Source organism: Manis javanica, chromosome 6 (genome assembly GCF_040802235.1).
Source record: "Manis javanica isolate MJ-LG chromosome 6, MJ_LKY, whole genome shotgun sequence".
In the NCBI taxonomy this organism is placed as follows: domain Eukaryota; kingdom Metazoa; phylum Chordata; class Mammalia; order Pholidota; family Manidae; genus Manis; species Manis javanica.
Genome location: NC_133161.1, coordinates 101680481 through 101701816, shown reverse-complemented (window position 1 = coordinate 101701816; position 21336 = coordinate 101680481). Strand labels below are relative to the sequence as shown.

Sequence of the window (21336 nt, the reverse complement as noted above, 5' to 3'; positions counted from 1 at the left end):
TCCTTGAAGAGGCCCCATCCTGTTGATGACAGCTCTGTGCTGCATCCACCGGCCACAGGTCCAGTTTTCTGGTTGCTTAGCTTTGGCCTGTTGTCTGGGCCAGCTGCACCCTCACCCCAGCCTGCTGCCGTGTACTTCCCACCATGACTCTCAGGGGAATGGGAGCAGTGCCCTACAAAGAAAACCTTCCCCGGAGCAGTCTGTCTAAATGCTAGTTGAGTAGAGTAGTGTCATCTTCGGCTGGTGACACAGCAGACCTCAAGGGCCAGACATGCCACTGGGAAGGCTGATGACACACTGGCCCTTAGCCTTCTCTGGCTCCCGTGGGCATCTTTGATGTCCTGCTGGTCCGTGGAGATGACAGAGGCATCCACGGAGCCTAATGCTTCCCTGGGTAGGTGTATTGACTGTTGCTCTTTGCTGCCCCCCTTGCCCAAGGCTGCCCCTCAGGAGCCAGGAAGTGGTGGATGAATGGTGGGCACCCCCAGCGTGCTCTGTCATCCTTTGAGGAAATGCTCAGTCATGCTGTCTAGTGGCTTTTGAAGGCAGTCTAAAAAGCCTTGCAAAAATCCAGCAGCTGGACTTGGCAGCATTTATTCTCTATTCCTGGAAAATTAGATGACAGTTCCAGAATTTCTCAGAAAATGGGATGATTTACAGTGAGTTCCAGTCTTGAGCAATCTGCAATTACAGCAATTAGATAAATCTCCAAGTGTTTAGAGAGAAGAATTTCTTCTTAAGTACTTCAATATACAAATAAGCTTCTAATTCTAGCTCTCACCAAGAACCGTGGCTTGCATTAGATATGGGGTTCAGTCAGTGAGTTGCTGAGATGCTTAATTTTTTATATACACAGAAGCACCCAAATTAATGTGTGCTTAATTACCCTGCTTCCTGCTTTAGTGACAGAGCAGCAGATGGGTGGGGGTGTGGGGGAGCTGGTGGAATCAGAGATAACCACTTTACTTTCAGAACTTAGGGTGTCCCTTTAAGATGTGATATTATCATAGTTCGGTGGCCTTGGGGGAGTCTCATGGCTTCCTTGGCCTCAGTTTCCCTGTTGGTAAAAAATGGTTAACGGTGTCTGAGTTGTGTGAGGATTGGAAGAAGTATGTGGAAATTGCCTAGCCTGGGGCCAGCCACATTTCAGGTGCCCAGTTCAGAACTGTCACTTTTAATTCCTTGGTTACCAATTGTGCCAGACATAGGTGCCAGATACCAGTTGTGCCGGGAAGTCACAACGCAGATAAAGTCCCAGGGCTCATGAATCCTAGTGGGAAATGAAAACCAGTGATAAGATCATTGTGAATAATGAGGATAATTTTGAAGCAAATCAAATAGGACAGCTGGAAAGAGGAGTCAGAGAGGCCCCCCAGAGAAGTACCCAGAGTAGGGGGTGAGGGTGGGGAGTGGCACCAGGCAGGACTGGGGCGGTGATCATGCAGAGGGTGGAGCAGACAGGGTTTAGACTTCGGTCCAGTAGGAATGGGAGGCATTTGGAGAGGGCAGGGTTATAAATAGAGGCCTACAGTCCACTGTCTGCAATTTAAAAGATCTGAAAGCTCTAAACCGAGCAGCGTTTTTGTTTCTCATGGCAAGGCAGTTCTGCCTCGGCCTGTACCAAACTGTGCCTGTCAGATACGGGACGACTGGCCTGCAGGGCCTTCCTGGGTCCTGTCTTGTCTTTCTCAAATCCAAAAATGCTCAATTCCCATCAACATCCAGCCTCCTGGGTTTTGAGAAGGGATTATGCATCTACTACGAAGTGCATTTTATTTATTTATTATAAAGGAAAGCAGCGTTTATTATCCTTCAGAAGAATGCCTAAAATAGAATGTAACATGTACAGACATCTGAGCCATGTGTTGAGCTGGCTTATAGAAATGAAATGCCTGAATGTTAAGCTGGCTGTAGGTTATAAGATTACTGTTGATTTTCCAAATATTTATTCTAAATATTTAGTTTTACTTTTATATTTTTTACTCCTGATTTCTGAGTTGAAAACATGCACACTTTGTAGTAAAAGTTTGAGATGCTGCCTCATGCAGAGATTGGATCACCAGCGTGGCTGCACCCACCCTTCATTTGAGGAGTAATTTAATCATTTCATAAAAACCTGCAGCCTCAGGTTACCCCAAGTTGCTCCCTTTGTCTCCATTTCAGTTCTGTGTCCCTGAGCCTCCGGGCCAGGAACCTCTAGACTTTGACAACTACAGCCCATGAGCCAAGTCAGGCCCCTGCCTGCTTTTGTAAATGAAGTTTTACTGGCACCCAGCCACACTCACTCGATCCCACCTTGTCTGTGGCTGCTTTCAGATGACAGCAGCAGAGTAGAGCAGTGTGTGGCCCTTTTCAGAAAAAGTTTTCCAGTTCCTGTTTTAGGACACCAGTTGCTTCAGTGAGTCTTCTGGGTGAACAGAGGTCAGAGTGCCCTTGTGCATCAGCTTGTTTGCTCATTGCTGGGGTAAGGGGACAAGACCCCCAGCTCTCGGATGGGAGTTCCTCTCTGCCCATCACACACAGCTGTGCGTGTCTGGATTCCTCCTCCTCTTGGCAATGTCTGGAGGTCCCCAAGGATGACACCACACCATCCCTTCTAGGCTTGATGTGGGATCAGTCCTGGAAAGGAGTTCCATTCCCAAAGTTTAACACCATTATTTATTATTTTAGCCAGAGAGTGATTCTGTAGCTTTTCTGTTTTTAATCTTACACTTGTTCTTTGAAAAAGGGTCATCTTCACTGGACCACATTTTTTACAAGAGATTTGTGGACAGTAACTTCCTTTCATCATGGCTCTTTTACTTGAGCTGGGAAACTGCAAAAGATCATCTGAAACATCCCGTATTTTTATATTATGACACCATTCCAGCAGATAGGACTTTTCCCTAAGCAGGTTTTACAGATTATTTAAGATTATGATTCTGAATTTAGTAACAATCACTGTTTTATAGAGGTGTTTTGTGAGGTAAAGCAGACAACTTAGAAATGTCCTGGTAATATACTATTCAGCTGCCTTACTGTACTCACTCTGTTTAAATTCTCTGTATATTTCTTTGATATATGATGTCATTATAATGATTAGAGGTCATTATATGGCCCATGGTATTGTGCTTTGCATAGAGACGACTCATTAAATGGGGGCTATTATCTTGATATTAACATGAGCAGCTCTCTAATTTTTTAAAGTGTAGAACTTTAAGTAGAATTTTTAAGTGATTTTTGTGATCCCTGTGTAAATTTGAGATTACAGCCTTTTCAAGCTTTGAAATCACTGCAGAATATCCACAAAAAAATAGATGTCATTGGTTGGGAAAACATTTTCTCAGTGATTTGGCAAATTGCCGTTAACTGGTTTTATTTATTGGAATCTTAGGAGCAGATGCCATGTTGGTAAATATCATGTGCATTTGTACCTTCTGTAACTTAGGGAATCAAGGAGAACCCTTTTCTTTAAATGTTGGGAGTTACAGTGGCTGCTTTGCTCATTCACTTAACTGTGTTGGGAATGACGGGCAGACCATGGCTGGATATCAGGAAACCACACACCAGCCCCGCCTTCATGGACTCCCAGCTCTAGTGTGACAGACAGACAGCATCAGCAGTGTGCTTTGTGGGGCCCAGTGGAGACCCTCCTGCGTCATTTCCTGGCAAAACTGTCAAACGTGGATATTCTACAACCTGAGCTCATGACTCAGTGGGGACGTTGAGTGGGGAAAAGATTCAGTGCTTCTGTCTTGGGTTCCCTCATTTAACCCTCCAGCAGTCCTGTGACAACATGAGGTGGGACCTTCCTGATACCCACTTTGCAGACAAGGAAACCGAGCCACTGCCATGTACGGTCATCACGCCAAGGCCTGGATTTGGTTTTCTCCTCCCACCAGCCCTGGGGGTTGGGGCTGTCATGGTCTCCCTAAGGCAGAGAGGCTGTGTCCCCCTCTGAGTAGAAGAGGCATGTTTCTTGTAACGTTTGTGTCTGTGAGGGGAGGTGTTAATGTTGGTGAGACTGAGGGGGAAGTTATGGTCAGGATGATGTGGATTTAATGCCCAGAGCTGCTGTGATGAAGCATTCAGTTTGTGTCCTGTGATTTGACCCTTACTGAATTTCTTTGATCCTAAGATGCCATGAGATAAAGGGTCAACTTTTAGGTCAAATTAAAGAGCAAGGTAATCATGTGCATTCCTTACACATTAGTTGGTTGGAAGATGTTTGTATTTCAGAAATGTTAAAACAACAGGAGTCTGTAAAATCAATGAAATATTACAAATAAGTAAATACAAATAAAAAATTTAAAGTATGTTTTTAATTACTTTTGTTAGAGACAGACTTGTTCTAGTTTGAATGCTTTTACTTTTACTGCCCAAATCTCTTCTTCGGGAATAACCATATTCTTTTGGATGCTTTGTATGCATTGTTTTTATTCTGTGTTTGATAACTGTGTCAAGCACTGTTCGCACACCATTGATCTCTTCTTTCCAGGGGCCAAGGCTTGCAGATGCTGCCGACACTCAGGGTTAGGGGGCTTGTATGTGAACTATTGAAGAGGGCCTGTGGGGCCTGGCGGGGCCTTCGCTGCTCTGCCATTCTCCTGTTTGCACATGTGCTTGGCAGGGCAGCATGTGATGCCTGCCTATAGGCCGATGGATTAATTGAGAGTTAGTTCCTGCTCTCTCACGGTTCCATCGCAATGAGGAAGAGAACACTGGCCTGTGGCTCTGCCCTGTTCTTGAGGAAGATGCCTCTCATCATGGACCCCTCTCTCTCACTTCTGTTTTCCTCCTGCTCATCATGGCAGTTACAACCCCACCAAAAATCCGTGCTCTGTTAGTTTTGAATCCTCTGAAGGTCAAGCTTCAGTCACCTTTCTCTCTACCCTCTGCCCATGGGCCACTACGGAATCACTTCTGGGAAGTCATTCACTCATGAAAGCTGATAGTTGCCTCTTCACATGTGAAGTGGCAGAGTTGATAATGCTGCAAAGGCTGCAGCTTACCCCGCTGGTGTGCTGCATTAGGACTGTAGTGAGGACCTGAGAGGTGGCTGCAAGGAGGCAGGAGGCACACAGTGGGCGTGGCTTCTCGCACGGGTGTTTCCTGCAGCGGCCAGACGCTCAGAGTTGGAGAGAAGCTTCGGTGTATCTGGTTGAAGCATGAATGCTCAATTCAGCTGTGTTTCCCTTGATTACCAAAAGTGGGGGGAACTTATATCCTGCAGGACAGCCTGCTCTGTTGCTGACAGTGAGCCGCCTCTCTGTAGCGTGCGTCAGTCTGTTCTGGCCTTTTTGGTAACAGAACAGTCAATCCCATCTTGCTGTGGTAGTGTTTGAAGTTGCATGTCCTGTGTCATTTCCCATAAACACCCCAGCTCTAGGTGCCTTCCTTTGTCATGATTTCTGGCACTTTTTCCATGTTTCCAGTCTCCTGCTTGGCCTCCCCCTCTTAAAGGGAAAGCACCACAGTTAACCACACTTCAGATGCTGGTGGGGGCATTATCCTCTCCCGGTCTTGGCACTCCCATCAGTCATTTTAGTCCAAGGCTGACTTCTTTTTTATGGGGGTGATATCTCTTCATATTCTGGGCACTCAGAGTGCCATGGTCATTACCAGTCCATGATAAATAGAGAAATTGAGAAAACGTGTAGGTTTTACTGCAATTTGAATGTTAGACTTAATATTAAAAATGTGGTTGTGTATTTGTATTTTCTCATTTCATTTTTTTAGTAATTTTTATCATGGTTTATATAAAATACCCATGATTGACCAATGGGGAGCAGTGAACGGCCCCACAAGTGGCCTGAGGAGCTGGCCTCAGCTATCTGAGAATGTCGTGGTCATGGTCTTGAATGTCTGAGGTTGTAGGGTGACATTTCATGTGGCCTTGCCTGAGTGCCCGCATGCACCGCTCTGGTCATTGGGGGCCAGCATACCCTTCTGGGATCCTCTGCCCTTCCCAGGAGGCCTGATGTGACTCCTGTCGTTTCCTGAACTGTTGATGACCAGCTCTGGAAACTGCCCTGGGTCTCGGGGTTGGGTATTTTCTTTGCCAGGAGTCTCCCTGTGACTCGCAGTGTCACCCACCCCACCTTCATATGTCTTTATCTTGAGCACCTTTCTATCCTGACTCAGCCCCACAGTCTGTCATGGAGGCCACATGGCCAGCAGGCAGTGAAGAAGCCTGGGGGCCGGGCAGACCCTGGTACAGATCCCAGTACTACCCCCAGGCATGGGAGACATCGGACAGCTCTGCTTGGGGGCCAGTGGGGACCAAATGAACAGGGCCTTAGGAATCCCAAGGTGACCAGGAGTGCCAAGGGCTGAGCCTGGCATCGTTCCTGAAGCCCCTTCCCCAGAACTGCTTGTTAAGGATGCTCCAGGGGTGGGGGGTGCTGGCCAAGGAGCTTGTGTTTCTATTCCTCACCTGAAACCCAGCTTAGTTTTAATATGGGACAAGACTGCATTAGAACATTTTATGTTATTCTTTGGGCAGCAAGGAAATGATTGGCATTCGCTTAGCAGTTGCCCATTAAGAAATGCTGGGACAGCCTGGGACTGACCACACTGAGCAGTCAGGGAAGGAGAAGACCCACACTGTCAGTGAGTAGGGGGACAGCCCTGGCACTCTGCGATGGGACCTGCCCTCTTACTGTGCGCAGGGGAGACCCAGCTGTTTTCCTGCGGGCCCAGAGGTGACACTTGAGGCCCCAGCTACCAAGGAAACCACTGTTTCCTGTAGCATTTGATGCTTTTCAGAGAAGAAACCATCATGGTATGTTCAAAAATTAAATACATGTGCAAGTTGCATTTTGCCCTGCGTACCTCTCCAGAACATCCCTAAAAGAAAAGTAAATTACATATAATGTAGCATCATGGGGATATCCATTTTGTTTGAATTGGCCTTTGGGGGCAGATTTTTGGTGTTTGCGGGGTACTGATATTTTCTGCTTCACAAGGAATGAATGGCTTTTTCAGCTTGTGCATTGTGAGGGGTGAGTAGGGAAATCCAAAGAAACAACATAATCCTGAGGGCTCTTTACTAAGATGGGTAAACAGAGTAAAGCCGACCCCATCTGCCGACGTGCAGACTGGCGAATCTGACATGTGGCCCTGCAGTGCTTATAGGGGCACCATCCGTGCTGTGTGGGCCCCAAGTCCTGGCTTGCCCAGCACAGGACAAGTGGTGCTCCGGCAGTGGTGCTGCTGCGGCTGGAGGACTGTCTGCATGGCTGGAATTAGCCTTTGGGCAGCTCTGAGAGTCCTTCCCAGAGCTCTGGAGTACCATGGCTGCACTTGTGCCGCCTCCTGTTGGGGGCATGGGGGCCTTGTGCAGGCTGCTGGGCACGGCGAAGCTGGAGTGATGTCTGTGCTCTCTGACGAAGTTGAAGACAGTTGAAGACCTGTCACTGCATCTGATATTTGAATGTGGCAAATACTGCATGTGGTATGATTTATTAATCTTTTCAGTACAGCGGGACATTTCTTCCTTTCCTGTCGTCGAGGTGAGGAGGGGTCTGCTATGGCAGCTTGCTGCATGGGAGCTGGCACTATGGAGCTCGTGCATTTGCTCAGCTGGGAGGTGTGACTGTCCGGCTCATAGTGCAAGTGGGTTAGGCAGGCAGCCAGGCAGCAGTGACCTGTAAACAAGCAGCAAATACCTTGACTGATGATTAGGCATTTTAACTGCTTTTTTTTTTTTCAAATGATGCATTTTGGGAGAGAGAGGAACTTTAAAATTACACCTCTTATTAATGCATATGGAGTAATTTAAACATGAGTTTTTAATTCTATAATTTCCCATTTTAGTGTTGGGTCTTTAAAGTAGTAACTGGGTTTAAGTTATGTTATTACATCCCTGTGTGTAGCGTGTACTAAATTTGTAGTGTATGCATGGGCCCTCTTAGTGTTGCTGGTTATTTCTCCTCCTTGGGGAGAGTCAACTCTGCACTCTGCCTCATTTGGCAAGTGGTGGCAGACGGTACTCACCTGCTCTTACCAGGTATTAACTCTGGCAAAGTGGAACACCTCACCATCGTGTCTTCGTACAGTAAACACTCACCTGGGTGGCTCCCCAGAATGTGTGAAATACTGATGCATGTTTGAAGGAGACCCTGAGAACATGCTGCTGGCACCTTTTAGAAACTATTATTATTTTTTTAATAACTAGGAAGAAACAAAAAGAAAGCTTTGATATTTGCTATTTTTGAAGATTAGCATTATTTCCAACCTCTGTGAGATTTTCCTATAATTGATGTTTAAGGAAAAAGTAAATATTTAACTGATGTTTTAATATTCCCTCTCAGTAAATTTTCTGTCACTGTGCTTACATTGGGTAGTTTTCCTGGGAAAATGTTAGGAAATCTGACATTTTTTTCACTGAGAATAGATTCCCCATCTCTGCAGCTTTGTGAGGGGCTTTCCTGGTCTTGCTGTGATGCACTTGAGTTCTGTGAAGGTTTCTGGCTCTGCCCAGCTGTTGGGGGAGTGGAGGGCAGAAGAATAGGCCTCCCTCCAGCTGTTCCTGGGTGCCTGGGAATAAAGGGCTGAAATTTGACCAATTGATAGGAGGGCTTAAAAAAAAAAGTGATAAAGGGAGCATAAACTCATAGGAAAAACAAAACTTTTTATTACTGGTTAAAGATTCTCAAGTATGATGGAAATGAAAGAGCTCATTTAGACATTTATCTTGCAGGGAAACTGTCATCTGCTGTAATTGTTAAGGGTGGTCACTATTAAGGGGAAGATGTAGAAGTCGCTCTGCATGGCTGCCACCTCTGTCTGCATCGAGGCCCTTACGGCTGGCAGGGTCATACTGGGAGACCTGTGTGCCGCATCCGGTCCTTCTCCCAGTCTCGGTCCCTCCAAGCCCCTTTTCCATGAGGTTTTCTTGTTTTACTTAAATTGCAGCTTCCTCCCCTATTTACCCTGCTCTACACCTTTAAAATTCCATGTAATATATTAAATTATAAATATATATATTGCATAGTATATTTATTGTGTGTCATTTGTTTTCTTTAGATAAAATATCAAGGAGGGCGAGTTCTTTGCTTTAAGCATTAATGTGCTGACCTCGTAATAGGTGCTTGGTAGATATTGTTGAATGAGGTGAGTCTCTAAAGACTGGCTTTATTTCTCTGTTACTTAGATGAGGAAGGGGTTGGATATCCAAGTGTGTGAAACTCTGCATTTGACGCAGCTCCATAGCTGTGTCACCCTGGGGAGGACGTCATAGTCCTCACTGAGCTTAAAGACATGGAACAATAACTGAGATTGTTCGTCATTGGTTTGTAAGCTTTCTTCTGTGTGGGAGCCATGAGGAGTGGTTACTGCTTTGGGGTTCCCATGGCTGTTTCAGTGTAGGTGTGCTGTATTCCGGGCTCCCTGAGAACCGGGTGTTTGTGTGTTTATGAAGCCTGCTTCTTAATAAGCAAGCTGGTTTGAAGTGAATTTAGATCTCTGGTCTTCCTAGACTGAAATGGTGGGTGTAAAGGTGTAAAGTGAAGATTCACGTGCAGACTCCAGGGTCCTTGGGCTCCATGCTCTGTCTCCCGGGTGTGGGGTGTGATTTGGGCACTGCAGTCACTTCCCAGCTACTTTCGGCGGCAGTGGTTCAGGACGTGCGGAGGGCAGCCTGAGCCAAGGACGCTGTGGGGGATGTAGAGGCCGAGCTGGGAGGAGGCAGAGGCTGACCCTGGGCACCGAACTGAAGGATTGCTGTTGCGTTCACAGAAGTATTTCTGGGGACCCGTGTTATGCCAACATTTTAAAATAAGGAAGTTTCATATGTACTTCATCTTCCCATGACCACAGTTGGCCTCTCCTCCCGCACCACCGCATGAACCCTCCATCCTCCTGGTCTCTCATCCCACACCCCTGTGTGTGAATCCTGTCCCCCTGGCCTCTTCTCCTGCACCCCCATGTGATCCTCCGTCCCCCTGGCCTCTGCTCCCCCGTGTGTGATCCTCTGTCCCCCTGGCCTCTCCTCCCCCATGTGTGATCCTCCGTCCCCCTGGCCTCTCCTCCCCCATGTGTGATCCTCCGTCCCCCTGGCCTCTCCTCCCCCATGTGTGATCCTCCGTCCCCCTGGCCTCTGCTTCCCCGTGTGTGATCCTCCATCCCCCTGGCCTCTCATCCCCCACCCCTGTGTGTGTATCCTGTCCCCCTGGCCTCTTTTCCTGCACCCCTGTGTGTGATCTTCTGTCCCCCTGGCCTCTCCTCCTCCATCTGTGATCCTCTGTCCCCCTCGCCTCTGTTCTCCCATGTGTGATCCTCCGTCCCCCTGGCTCTCCTCCCCCATGTATGATCCTCCATCCCCCTGGCCTCTGCTCCCCCGTGTGTGATCCTCTGTCCCCCACTCACTAGGCTGCCTGCATCCTTACCCTTTGCATCAGTACTGTTGCCCTGGCAGGGACACGCTGTTGCCCGTGCCTCTGGTCCCAGCTTGGGAAGCCCATTTTGCTGGCAGCCTGGCACTTGGGGTACTGGCCACAGTGTTTCTGCCACCTGAGTCTCTGGCCTCCCTGGAGACTCTGGAACAAAGCAAAGTCCAGTGGGATCAAGGCCAGCCTACTTTGCCGGCAACAATTCCTATTTGAGCAGTTTGGGAATAGGGTCACATGACGGCTTTGTCCTGACCCTGTTGTCTCCCCACAGCACCTTGCCAATGCCTGCCCTAGAAAGGGTTGGCAGATACCTGGATCTCCCAGTGGGGTTTTAAATGGATATGGGGGTGTCAGCCCAGGAACCTCCTTTCAGAGAAGGAGAATTCGGCAGAGGTGTGAACAGGGAGTTTCCTCAATACCTGGCTGAGGTACACCAACAGGAAGATAGTGTCTCAGACCTGCTGATAACAAATGGGCCCGTTGCTTTGGGGGAAGATTTCCTGTATAAAGGAATACTTTGTGCAGCCAGAGGGGTGCTGCAGGATCTGAAGATGGTCTGTGCCTGAGTGTGTAAGTTAGCGGAGCTGGGTGTGCACACATGCTATAGATGATAAAAGTGCACATGCACACATGATTCCATCCCCTTGCGAGTGTCATTCCTCTCTGGGACAGGCCTGGGGTACACAGTCTGGCGGCTGTACCTCCTTGAGGGGCCAGATGGCCCCAACACCTTTGCTACTTATTGAGGCTGGATCGGCCCTCCAACTCACTCGGGATTGGTCAGTGATGACTGCTTTCCACGTGTATGAGGGCAGGCACAGCTCTGGAGGGACTGTGAAGACCCTCCTTGCTTCTGCCCTTGACCCTCCCAACCCCACACGAGGCTGTGACAGAGTGGGATGTCAACTCCTTGGGTACTGAGAAATGAGAAAGAGCTGGCCTTTGACTTGGGACTTCTTGCACTTCGCCTCCCTCAGTCTCCCCACAAGTCCTTTGAAATGGGTATTGTTATCCAGATGTGCCTCTGACGATCCCGAGGCTCAGAGCTCTGCCCCCTTACCTGGCTCAGGGCAGACAGCCAGAAAGCAGGAGATGCCAGGGTCAGCTTCAGCTCTGTCTGGCCCCGAACTGAGCCCCTCCCCTGTGTCCACACCGGACATAATTTGGGGGAGTTGATCAGTCTTCCCATTTGTTTCTTCCTCTGTGTGCTTCATTTTGGTTAGTTTCCATTGCTGTCTTCCTGGGGGTTCTCTGGCACCAGGTCCCCCAGGCACTCCAGCCTCAGTGGGCAGGGAGCATCCATCCCACCGTCCTCAGAGAGGGCTCACTGGAGGTAGACAGAGAGCGAAGAAGAGTCGTGGTGCCTGAAATGCACTCAGCCTGCCTGTGAATTTTTCATCTCTGGAGGTTGAATTTGGCCATTTCATGACTTTTCTCCCTTATCAGGATTACACTTTCTTATTGATCTGGGCTGTTTTGACATATCTGCCCTCTACTTCTATCTAATTTGACATTTCTGGGTCTGTTTCTCTGAGTTGACTCTCTTATCATGATAGATCTTATCTTCTTTTGGCTGGTAGTGTTTGATTGGATGCCAGACATTGTGAATTTTACATGGTTGAATGCTCAATTTCTTTTTTCTTCTTTTTCTCTTTTGGTATTCCTTTAAATACCTGGGGTATTTATTATGGGAACAGTCAGGCTTCTTGGAAATAGTTTGATCCTTTTGAAGCTTGCTTTTAAATGTTTTTAGCCAAGCTGGGTCGCTTTTAGTCTAGGCCTTATTTGACCTCACTGTTGAAGCAAGGCCTTTCTGAGGACTCAGTTCAGTGTCTCCTGTGTAAGGAGCCTTACACTCCTGCTGGAAGGAACATAGACTGTGTCCTGCCCTGTGTGAGTCCTGGGGATTGTTTGCCTGCTTCTTCCCCTGGTCTTGATCATTTCCTTACATGCATGTGATCAATACTCTGGCAACAATTTGCAGGTCACTCTCTGTGGGTCTCCAGCACTTTCCTCTGAACCTTGGTCTCCCTGAACTGTGAATTTTGTCTCCTTAGAAAAGAGGCTGAAGTCTTTATGCAGCCCTCTCCATTGTGCTGTGGACTGGAAACTGCAGGCCGTGAGTGGGGCCTTGGTAGGGCCCCCCACACTTGTTTCTTCTCTTTCAAGAACACTGTCCTGTGCTGTCTGTTGTCCAATGTGTAAAACCATTTCAGCTTTTCAGTTATTTAAGGAGAGAGGGTATATCCAATCCTTGATATTCCATCTTAGCTGGAAGCTCAGAAGTCTCCCATAATATTATTTTAACCACAGTTCTAGGAATAGATTAGCCTCAGAACATTTTTATGTAGTATACAGCTTCGGAGTTGAGAAGAAATGCAGAGATCACATGGTCCCAAGACTTCACTTTATGGGGGAAACCTGCTCAGAATCTTGGAGTTCGTTACATTGGCAGTTTACAACCATTTGGCTCATGCCACAGTAAGGTTTTTCATACATGAAGGATGCAGTGAACAGCTTCTCCTGACCCACCCTGAGTTAGGGCCCAGCAGTCCTCCCTGCTACAAGGGGTTGGCACATCTTGTCTTACTGGGACAAGCTGCTCTTGGGCAGGAGGACGAGTTTTTGTGCCCTGAGATCTGTGCTGGTCATTCAATTTGACTCAGCCACTTGCCTGCACAAAGCTCCGTGGAAGATACATCTCAAGGGAGCATCATCTTACCTGTCCTCCGTGCCCTTTAGCATGCTTCTGGAAGCTTCTCTCTACCATTTCCTGCTCTGTGTCTCACCTGCTCACACAGAGCTGTCACACCTGGTGCAGGTGTGGTGTTGGAAGCTGGGTGAGATGCACTGGGGACGCAGGCTGGAGCTCTGGGCCAGACCCAGCTTTCCTCATGGCGCCTCCTGATTCTTGGCCGTGGGCTGCCATTCACCCTGGCCTTCTGCCCTCTGCTTGTCAGAGGGACATAGAAATGAGGAAGAGCCACCACTGAGGATTGCACCATATGAAACCCTGGGGCTTTTTCCTGGTCAGCCAGGACACCGAGAACCCTTTCCAGGTTCTGAGGTTGCTGTTGACAAAGTTCAAGGAAGGGATGCCTCTCCTCATTCTGCTTGTAGGACGGAGTGTGGGTGTGCAGGGTGCTGCTACACACTAGCGCTTGGCTAGGAAGACCATCTCCATTACTGTACAAAAGCACAGCATGTGGTTTGGTGCCCCAGTTTGACTATAGACGTTGCAAGGACAGAGGTGCCAAGAGAGAAAGCAGGAAGTTTGGAGCTGAGAATGGGGTTCATCTGTCTGCAGTGGCCTTTTGTCCCCACTAGGGAGGTCTCGGGATCGAGCCCCATTCGAGATGTGGAAGCTCAAGCTCTGAGATGCTGACCCCAGGATTTCCACCCCAGTGTCACAGCTGTGCTCACATTAGCCCATAGCGCCATGTTTTGTTAGTGCCTTTCCTTGGGCCTTTTCTTTGGGTCTCTCTGGCTGGGCGGCACAGTCCCCTCTGGCCTCGGAGGCATTCCACTGCTGCTGGTATTGGGCTGTTGCTTTGAGGCTCCCTGAAGCTCAGCACATGGAGTCATCTTCTGTGAAGGCAGAGGGGCAAGGTACTGCAGCAGGAAACCCTGGCACAATTCCTTTTTTCCCCAGAACTTGGAGGCCCTGTTAGCCAGAATTTCCTGGGGCCAAATCAGGGCACATTTTATTCCATTTGGAAGCTTGTTGCTTATCAGATTGCTCTTAACGCCTGGTTGCATTTTAGCTGGTCCTCTGGAAGCAGGTTGAAGCCTGTGATTGTCAGTGTTCTTCACCAAGCAGGTGAGAAACTGTACCATGTCATTTCCCAGGTGGACAGGTCGCTGTGGCACCCAGGGTTGTTCATGTGCCACTTGCTGACCATCCTCACAAGTAAACATTATGTTAAAACATGTGGATGTTTTGGTTTCTCTTGATTTTCCTTTTCACGAGGGGGACAGGCCCCAGAGAACAAACTGAGAGGCAGGGGTAGTGGAGGTGAGGTTTTGTGCCCTGCTCTGCTCTGCTGCCTACACACTGCCAGGTGCCAGACATCCTTGGTCATTGTTTAAATGGGCTATGCCAGGGGGAGAACATAAGGACACGCTGTGTGTCTGGGGCAGACGTGCATAACAGATATGGAAGTACTATATCATAGCATGTGTACAACTGGTTTGTGTGTCTGTTTTGTTAAATAGTGTGTGTTTGCGCCATCGTGCTGAGCTCAGTAACAAGTCATGAGAGAGTGTTTGTTGGCTTGATTCATGGGTTCCTCTTGGGAGGGAACCAAACACTTGGCTCTCTGACCTACCCAGTCTGGGCAGATAGCTGTGGGTGGGTGAAACCATGACCCCAGCTGGCGGGGTCTCTTCCCAGAGACCCCCCAATCTCACAACCTTCTGCTCCTGCATCTTGACCATTTTCTAGCAAGGTACATAGGTCTCATAGAACAACCAAATAGCCATTAAGAAATTTGTAACAGCTTTTCCTTTTAGACCGGGACCACTGATTATACTTAAAATCCACAAGTTAATAACTCTGGAAAACCTTCAGCCTTGCATGAAAACAGGAATGGGTCAAGAAGTGCTGTGCTGTCTTTCATCAACTAATGGAGTATTTATGACATTGTTTCTTATTTTTTAGAATTTCACTGGCTTGAAGTATTTGGTTCCTTTTCTGAGCCACAGTAATTATATTGGCATGAATTCCCCACCTTTTAGTAGCGTTTCTAAGACACAGACCCATCACTGAACTGTAAAATTGTTGGTGTTCCTCAGCCTCTTACCTCCAACCCGCTCCTCCGAGTGACAGCCACCCTTGTCCATACCTGGGCCAGCCTTTTTTACTACTTCCTTCCCCGCAGCAAAGCCTGGCCTATGTTATTAGTCATTTACGCCTAGCTCTGAATTTTAGGCAGTGTGGCACCTCTCCCAGTAAGTTATATCTGTAATTAAAGTCGTGGCTATGGTTAGAAGACTCTGTTCACTCTATAGCAGGTGATGGAAGCATTGGTATTCCCCTTGGGGAGTGGAGGAGATGGGCAGCATTCTAGAGTTGGGAGCTGCTCAGGGAGACCGACCCTCTGGGGATGGTGCTGAACTGGTTGGGTAGGGGGCCAGCCCTCCTGCAGACATGGGCTGCAGCCACGCGGGACCACCCACTGGTGGAAGCGAGCCTGATGCGGGCAGGGAGAGGTCCAACAGGCCTGCTTCTCTCTGGTGCTCCATTCATTTGCCTGAGAGTTGCTGGGGTCCCGGAGAATCACCTGTGGTGTAGGAATACTCGCAGCCTTTTGTTCAGGCTTTGGAAGTTTGTGAATTTTAATTTCTGTGCTTGCTGTGAAGGGGATTTGAAAATTCTGACGTGCCACTTCTCAAGGCTCTCTGAGAGGGTGAAGGCCTGTGGGTTTTTGTCTGCTGAGTGTTTCCACTTGGCGGTTAGTGGGAACGGCATTGTGTAGAGGCCACTTCATCCTTCTGAAGTTGGTGCTTTTGAACTCTTTATGGAATTCATTTTTTCCATTAGTTATTATTATTTTCTTCACAAATATCTAATGAGTGAGTCCATGATCTAGGAACTCCTTTAGGTGTGTACTTTGGGGTCCAGCCTGCTTTGGGGGACATGTCCCTTTGTGTGTTTGGAATGCCTGCCTCTGTGGGCCAGTGTCAGAAACTGTTCATCAGCTTTTACTTCTGATTGGACTCACTTTAGTATACAGAAAATGAAAAGAAATCAGAAAAGACATTAACTGAATTTCCGTTATGTAATTACATGTGTACATTGGTCTTGCTGTACTATCAGCTGTTCACAGGTGACCTTTTCCTGATCCTCATGTTAAGTTGGTGATGGAGGAGGTAGAGATGGAGATCTTGCTGGTGGTAGAGGGAGAAGTGGTGAAGGTGGAGGTGATAGGGAAGAAAGGGGAGATGATAGAGGAGGGGGAAGTGATGGAAGAGGAGGAGGTGATGATGGAGGAGGTGATGGAGGAGGCAGAGGAGGGGGAGGTGATGGAAGAGGAGGAGGTGGTGCAGGAGGAGGTGATGGAGGAGGGGATGGAGGTGGTGGAGGTGGTGGAGTGATGATGGAGGAGGGGGAGGTGATGGAAGAGGAGGAGGTGGTGCAGGAGGAGGTGATGGAGGAGGGGATGGAGGTGGTGGAGGTGGTGTAGTGATGATGGAGGAGGGGGAGGTGATGATGGAGGAGGGGGAGGTGATGGAAGAGGATGAGGTGGTACAGGAGGAGGAGGAGGAGGAGGAGGTGATGATGGAGGAGGTGGGACAATGTCCGGATTACTGGTGAAAATTGCAGCCAACACTGAGGGATACTTTACATGCATGATCTGTTATATCTTCCCCACAATCCTTTGAGGTGACCCACCATGGGGACATTTAGTGTCTTCCCCAGGTCCTTCAGCTACTCATTTATAGAAATTTTAGAGCTAGTGCTCTTAACCGTTAGGCTGAGCTGGGTCATTGATGTGGGAATGCCGAATTAGAACTTAGGAGCAAAACTGACCTGGCAGAGGCACTTTATTTTGGGAAAATCATTTATCAAGATTGACAGGCTCTGGGCAATGGGGTTTCTCTATAGGGTGATGGAAATGTTCTAAATTTAGATTGTGGCGATCGTTGTACCAATCTGTAATTATACTAACATTGGATTGTACACTTACAACAGATGAAATTTATTTTCTGTAACTTCCATCTCAATAAAGCAGGCTGGTAGCCTTGAATAACTGAAGGGGTGTTTCTGTGCCCCATGCCAGAGAATGAGTGGCTCTGAAGGTAGGCAGTTCATTTGCCATTCATGCTGACGTGGCACCACGCAGGGGCATCTGCGGGGAGTTAAGAGGGGAGTGCCTGACTTGACATCTGTTAGTGCATGCACACAGTGGGGCCTCAGTAAGAACCTCTTGCTTTCTGTGCAGTGGCATTGTCTCTGCCAAGCCAGGCATCTTTTATTTTGGGGAAAAGCACTCTGGTGAGAGGTTTTCCAGGTATTTTCATGGCAGAGTCAGCACCCTGAATGAATACATCATAAACAGAAAGCTCATTCCTGCTATGGAAGGCTGGTGTGGTGAGGACTTGGTCTCTTCCAGGGTTGTGGAAACAGGTGAAGCTCAGTTTGTGATTTGGTTTTAGCCTTAGTTTGGTGTAAGTCTCTTGTTCCCTGCACAGGCAGTAGCATTTTGGGCAAAAAGTGGCTCTAGGTCATTTATCCTGTTTTTTTTTTTTGTGGGGGAGGGTGCTGATTTTGCAGACCTTGCCACTGGCAGAGTGCAGGGTGCTGATATTGTAGCTTTTACCAAGTTCTCCGATGTTTTAGGAGTTTGTAGCACTGGCTGATGCTGTGGTAAATTGCATAGCTACCTGTAGCTCAGTAGAGCTTGTCCATGGCCACCAGCAGTGGCGCATGGGCCCACTCTCTCCTCGACTCTAAGAATGGCACTAACAACAGCGCCCCTTAAAGAAGGAACTTCATGGGGACACAGTCCTTGTCCAGCCCCATGCCTGATCCCCAGGAGTTTCAGTAGAAACCCTGCCATATTTATGTTAATTTTTAATGAAAGTTAGTAATTGTCTCTATTGGGCAGAGTCTAAATGTAACATATTCATCACACCTGTGTATGTTAGAAGGTTCTAGAGAGTAATACAGTTGACAGAAGTGGGCATTGGACAAATAAGGGAATTTAAATAGATGGTTGGATGATGCATCCCTTTTAGAATTGCAGGTAGTACAAAGGAGTAGATAATAGGGTCATTTATTTTTTTACCAGGGCAGCAGCCTCAGAGTTTAATGGATTTCCATTCTGATTTGTTTCACAACTTTAACTGCATTTTGTGTGTGGAATGACAAAATACACTCTGATTGTATTTTATCTTTGGTCTTCGGAGCCATGGGCCTGTGGTCGCTCAGATACATGTGCAGACTTTGAGCAGGCAGCAGCCCTAGAGGCGGGAGGGGAAGGCCTGGAGCTGTGGACCGGAGGGCCCATCATGTGAGGTCCCTCCCTGCCTCAGCAGCTGTAGGGAGCGGTGTGGGGCGCTGGGAGAGCCCCCAGCTCTGCTTTCACTGCCCCTTCAGGTGAGTACCCCAGGGGACCACCTGTTGCTCCCACACCGTTCTCCCATTGCTGTTTGTGTTTTGTTTGCTGGTTTGGGTGGTTGTGTATCCATCTGCACTGAGATTCCATTTGTTGGCTCTGATGGAGCATTCTCAGTGGTCAAAGCCTTTTTAATCCCCTCTCTGTTCTCTAAGGTGTCGACATTTGGCTGTGTTAGCAAAGTAATTCAGGGCACTCTCAGTGCCTTTGTTCATATCTCTAAGAAAAAAGGTGATGCCCAGGGCAGGGCAGGGCTGGGACATAGCCTTCCTGTCCTTGTTGTTTCATGCTGCTGTCGGCACCTGCTGTCCGCTGAACACCTGGCAGCTTTAGGTGCTGGCCAACCCTTTGTTTAATCCTCCAACAGATGTAGGAAGCTGCCGTTCTGCTCTGTGGAAGCACAAAAGATGCAGTCACACAAGTAGCAGATGGGAAACTGGGATTGGCCCCGAGTTCACTGTGTGCTCCCGCTTGTTACCTGGCAGGCACAGTGCTGACTGTTACACTCGTGTCTCATCCGGCATCCTGAGCTGCTCTCCGAGGCATATGTTGGTCCTGTTCTGTAGATAAGGAAAATGTTCAAACTGCACAGCGACCGTTCTCTGTCTCCTAAGTGGCGCTCCTCTTGGGAGTCTTGAACTGCTGGGCAGCCAGCATAGGCAAGGCTTCATCAGATGCTGTACTCACCACAGAACTTGAGGGCCAGCTGCTAGCATCTGCCTCTTGTCTCACTTGCTCCGAGCTGCATTGTGATGCTTCTCGCTTGAAACATAGCTTGTCTTGTGGGATTCTGACAGCTGGGGGGGGGGGGTGCCTGGTGACAGCATTCTGTGCCATTTTGTCCTCTGGGCCTCTGCTTTCCCTGCTTCAGCTCTGGGGCATGAGGGTGAGTCAGGTGTCCCCGTTGCCTCAGGGTGAGGCAGGGGTAGCGCAAGTCAGCTCCTCTCTGTACTTCCTTCCCACCTTGAATTAAAGGGCAGCAGGATGGGGGCAAGAGATGTTTTCATCTGGGTGGTCAGAGAAAGCTCCAGAAGGAGGTGGCTTTTGAGCTAGGCCTTGAGGATGAGGGATTGTGTGTGTGGAGAGCAGGGCAGAGAACATTCCAGACAGTGAAGAATCCAAAGCAGAGCAGGACAGGGAGGCACTCAGGCTGTGAGTCATTTGGAGCAGAGGAAAAGCAAGCAGGCAGGCCGCCCCTGGAACATTCCATGTAAGTGAATTCCCTAAGGTGAGGAGCTCAGACTCAGCCCAGGCTGGGACTGAGCAGGCCTGGGAATCTGCATCTCTCACCAGCTCTTGCCTTTGAGGCTGGTGTGCTGTTCTGGGGACTGACACACATCGACTCCCACTGCCCACCAGAGTCCAAGCTGCAGCTTGAGTCAGTTTTTCCATGTAATCTAAAATGTTGAATTCTAGGTCAGCAGAGCCAGGGAGGATAAGCCACCCACATCCCTATCAGCTGTGCTAGGGTGGTCCCCAGAGTGGGAGATTTCAGGGCGGGCTGGAGGGTCTGGGGAAGCTAGCCGGGTTGCTGCCCAAACCTGGGGCCGGTAGGAGGCCTGAAGGAGCAAGGCCAGGGGCATTCATGCAACCCCTGCAAGAAGTGTGGCTCATGAAGGAACTTTCTGGAGGGACAGTACTGCCTAGTGGAGCCCCAGTCACTTGTGCCTCCCTCTCCACCTTTGCCCACTGCCAAGCTCTGTGTAAGCCTGAGGACCAGGGTGCTGATTGAGGCTGCCCCGTAGCCAGCTCAGAGGACTCTCCTACATCTTCTTGGAGGCGTGTTTCTGCTCTGCTCCTCTGGATGTGTGTCTGATTTTGGAAAGTATTTCTAGAGAAGTGTGGGTTTGGGACTCCTGCCCTAAGTAGTGAAGTACCCACACAGCTCTCATTAAGGGACTTGGTCTGTACTCTCCCCAGCTGCCATCTCCCCTGGAGGGAGGTAGCATAGTAATCGAGGGCTCTGGCTTAATGAAGTATTCACTGCTAGCAGCCACCTTCACAGAAGAATCCTGGGCTCCTGCAGATAGGGTGGCTTTGTAGTGCTGGCCCAGAGCCACAGCCGGGTCACCCTGCTGTCCTGACCCTGACAGGGTGACTCACTAACCTGGGCCAGGAAACTTGCCCAGACAGAAACGAACCTGGAGAGACCATGCCAGCACACTCACTGACAGGCCCTTCACCCTTGTCCCTGTTTTTATCACCCTGCACCTGGCAAAGTACCATTGTTTGCCTTTGAAGAGTGGACAGACATTTGCACCTGACTGTTCAGTCTGTCAGGAGTTTTCCTCCACTGTGGTGGTGAACTACTCCCCACTGCCTTTGTGTTTTGGCTTTATTTTACAAACGCTGACATTTTTCAAACTGTTTTATTTATCTTCCTTCATTTTTCAAGATAATAGAATTCTTGTCTGGAGCTTTCATGTGTTGAATTTTAAAAAGTGTGTTTCTTTTTTGACCTGGGAGTTTTATATAGGAACAAATGAGCCACCTGTCAAGATTTTGTTCTTACTGCTATAATTTGTCATGCAAACCTGTCAGATTTAGAAGCGTCCTTTAGGTATGGAGTTGCCATATAAAGTATATAAGATGCACAGTTAAATTCAAATGAGGCACAAGATTCTTTTTTAGAAGTCCCATGCAGTATTTGGGCTGCCCACCAAAAAAAAATTATTAGCTGTTTATATGAAATTCAAGTTGCACTGGACACCCTTTATTTTTACTTGCTGGATCTGGTGATGCTATTTAGATAAGGTTGCCATAAATTAGGTTTGAAAGTCACTGTCTTCTAAATAGATGTTTTGATGGGGTCTGGTTTGCTTGTTTTTGACAAGAGGAGTTCT

The 21336-nt window shown here is 48.4% G+C and overlaps 1 protein-coding gene across 11 annotated transcripts in view; it reads left to right on the top strand.

Moving 5' to 3' along the window:
• The window catches only part of GRB10 (growth factor receptor bound protein 10), a 203377-nt gene that overhangs the window by 63773 nt on the left and 118268 nt on the right, over window positions 1-21336 (top strand). The gene's annotated exons all lie outside the window — the stretch shown is intronic.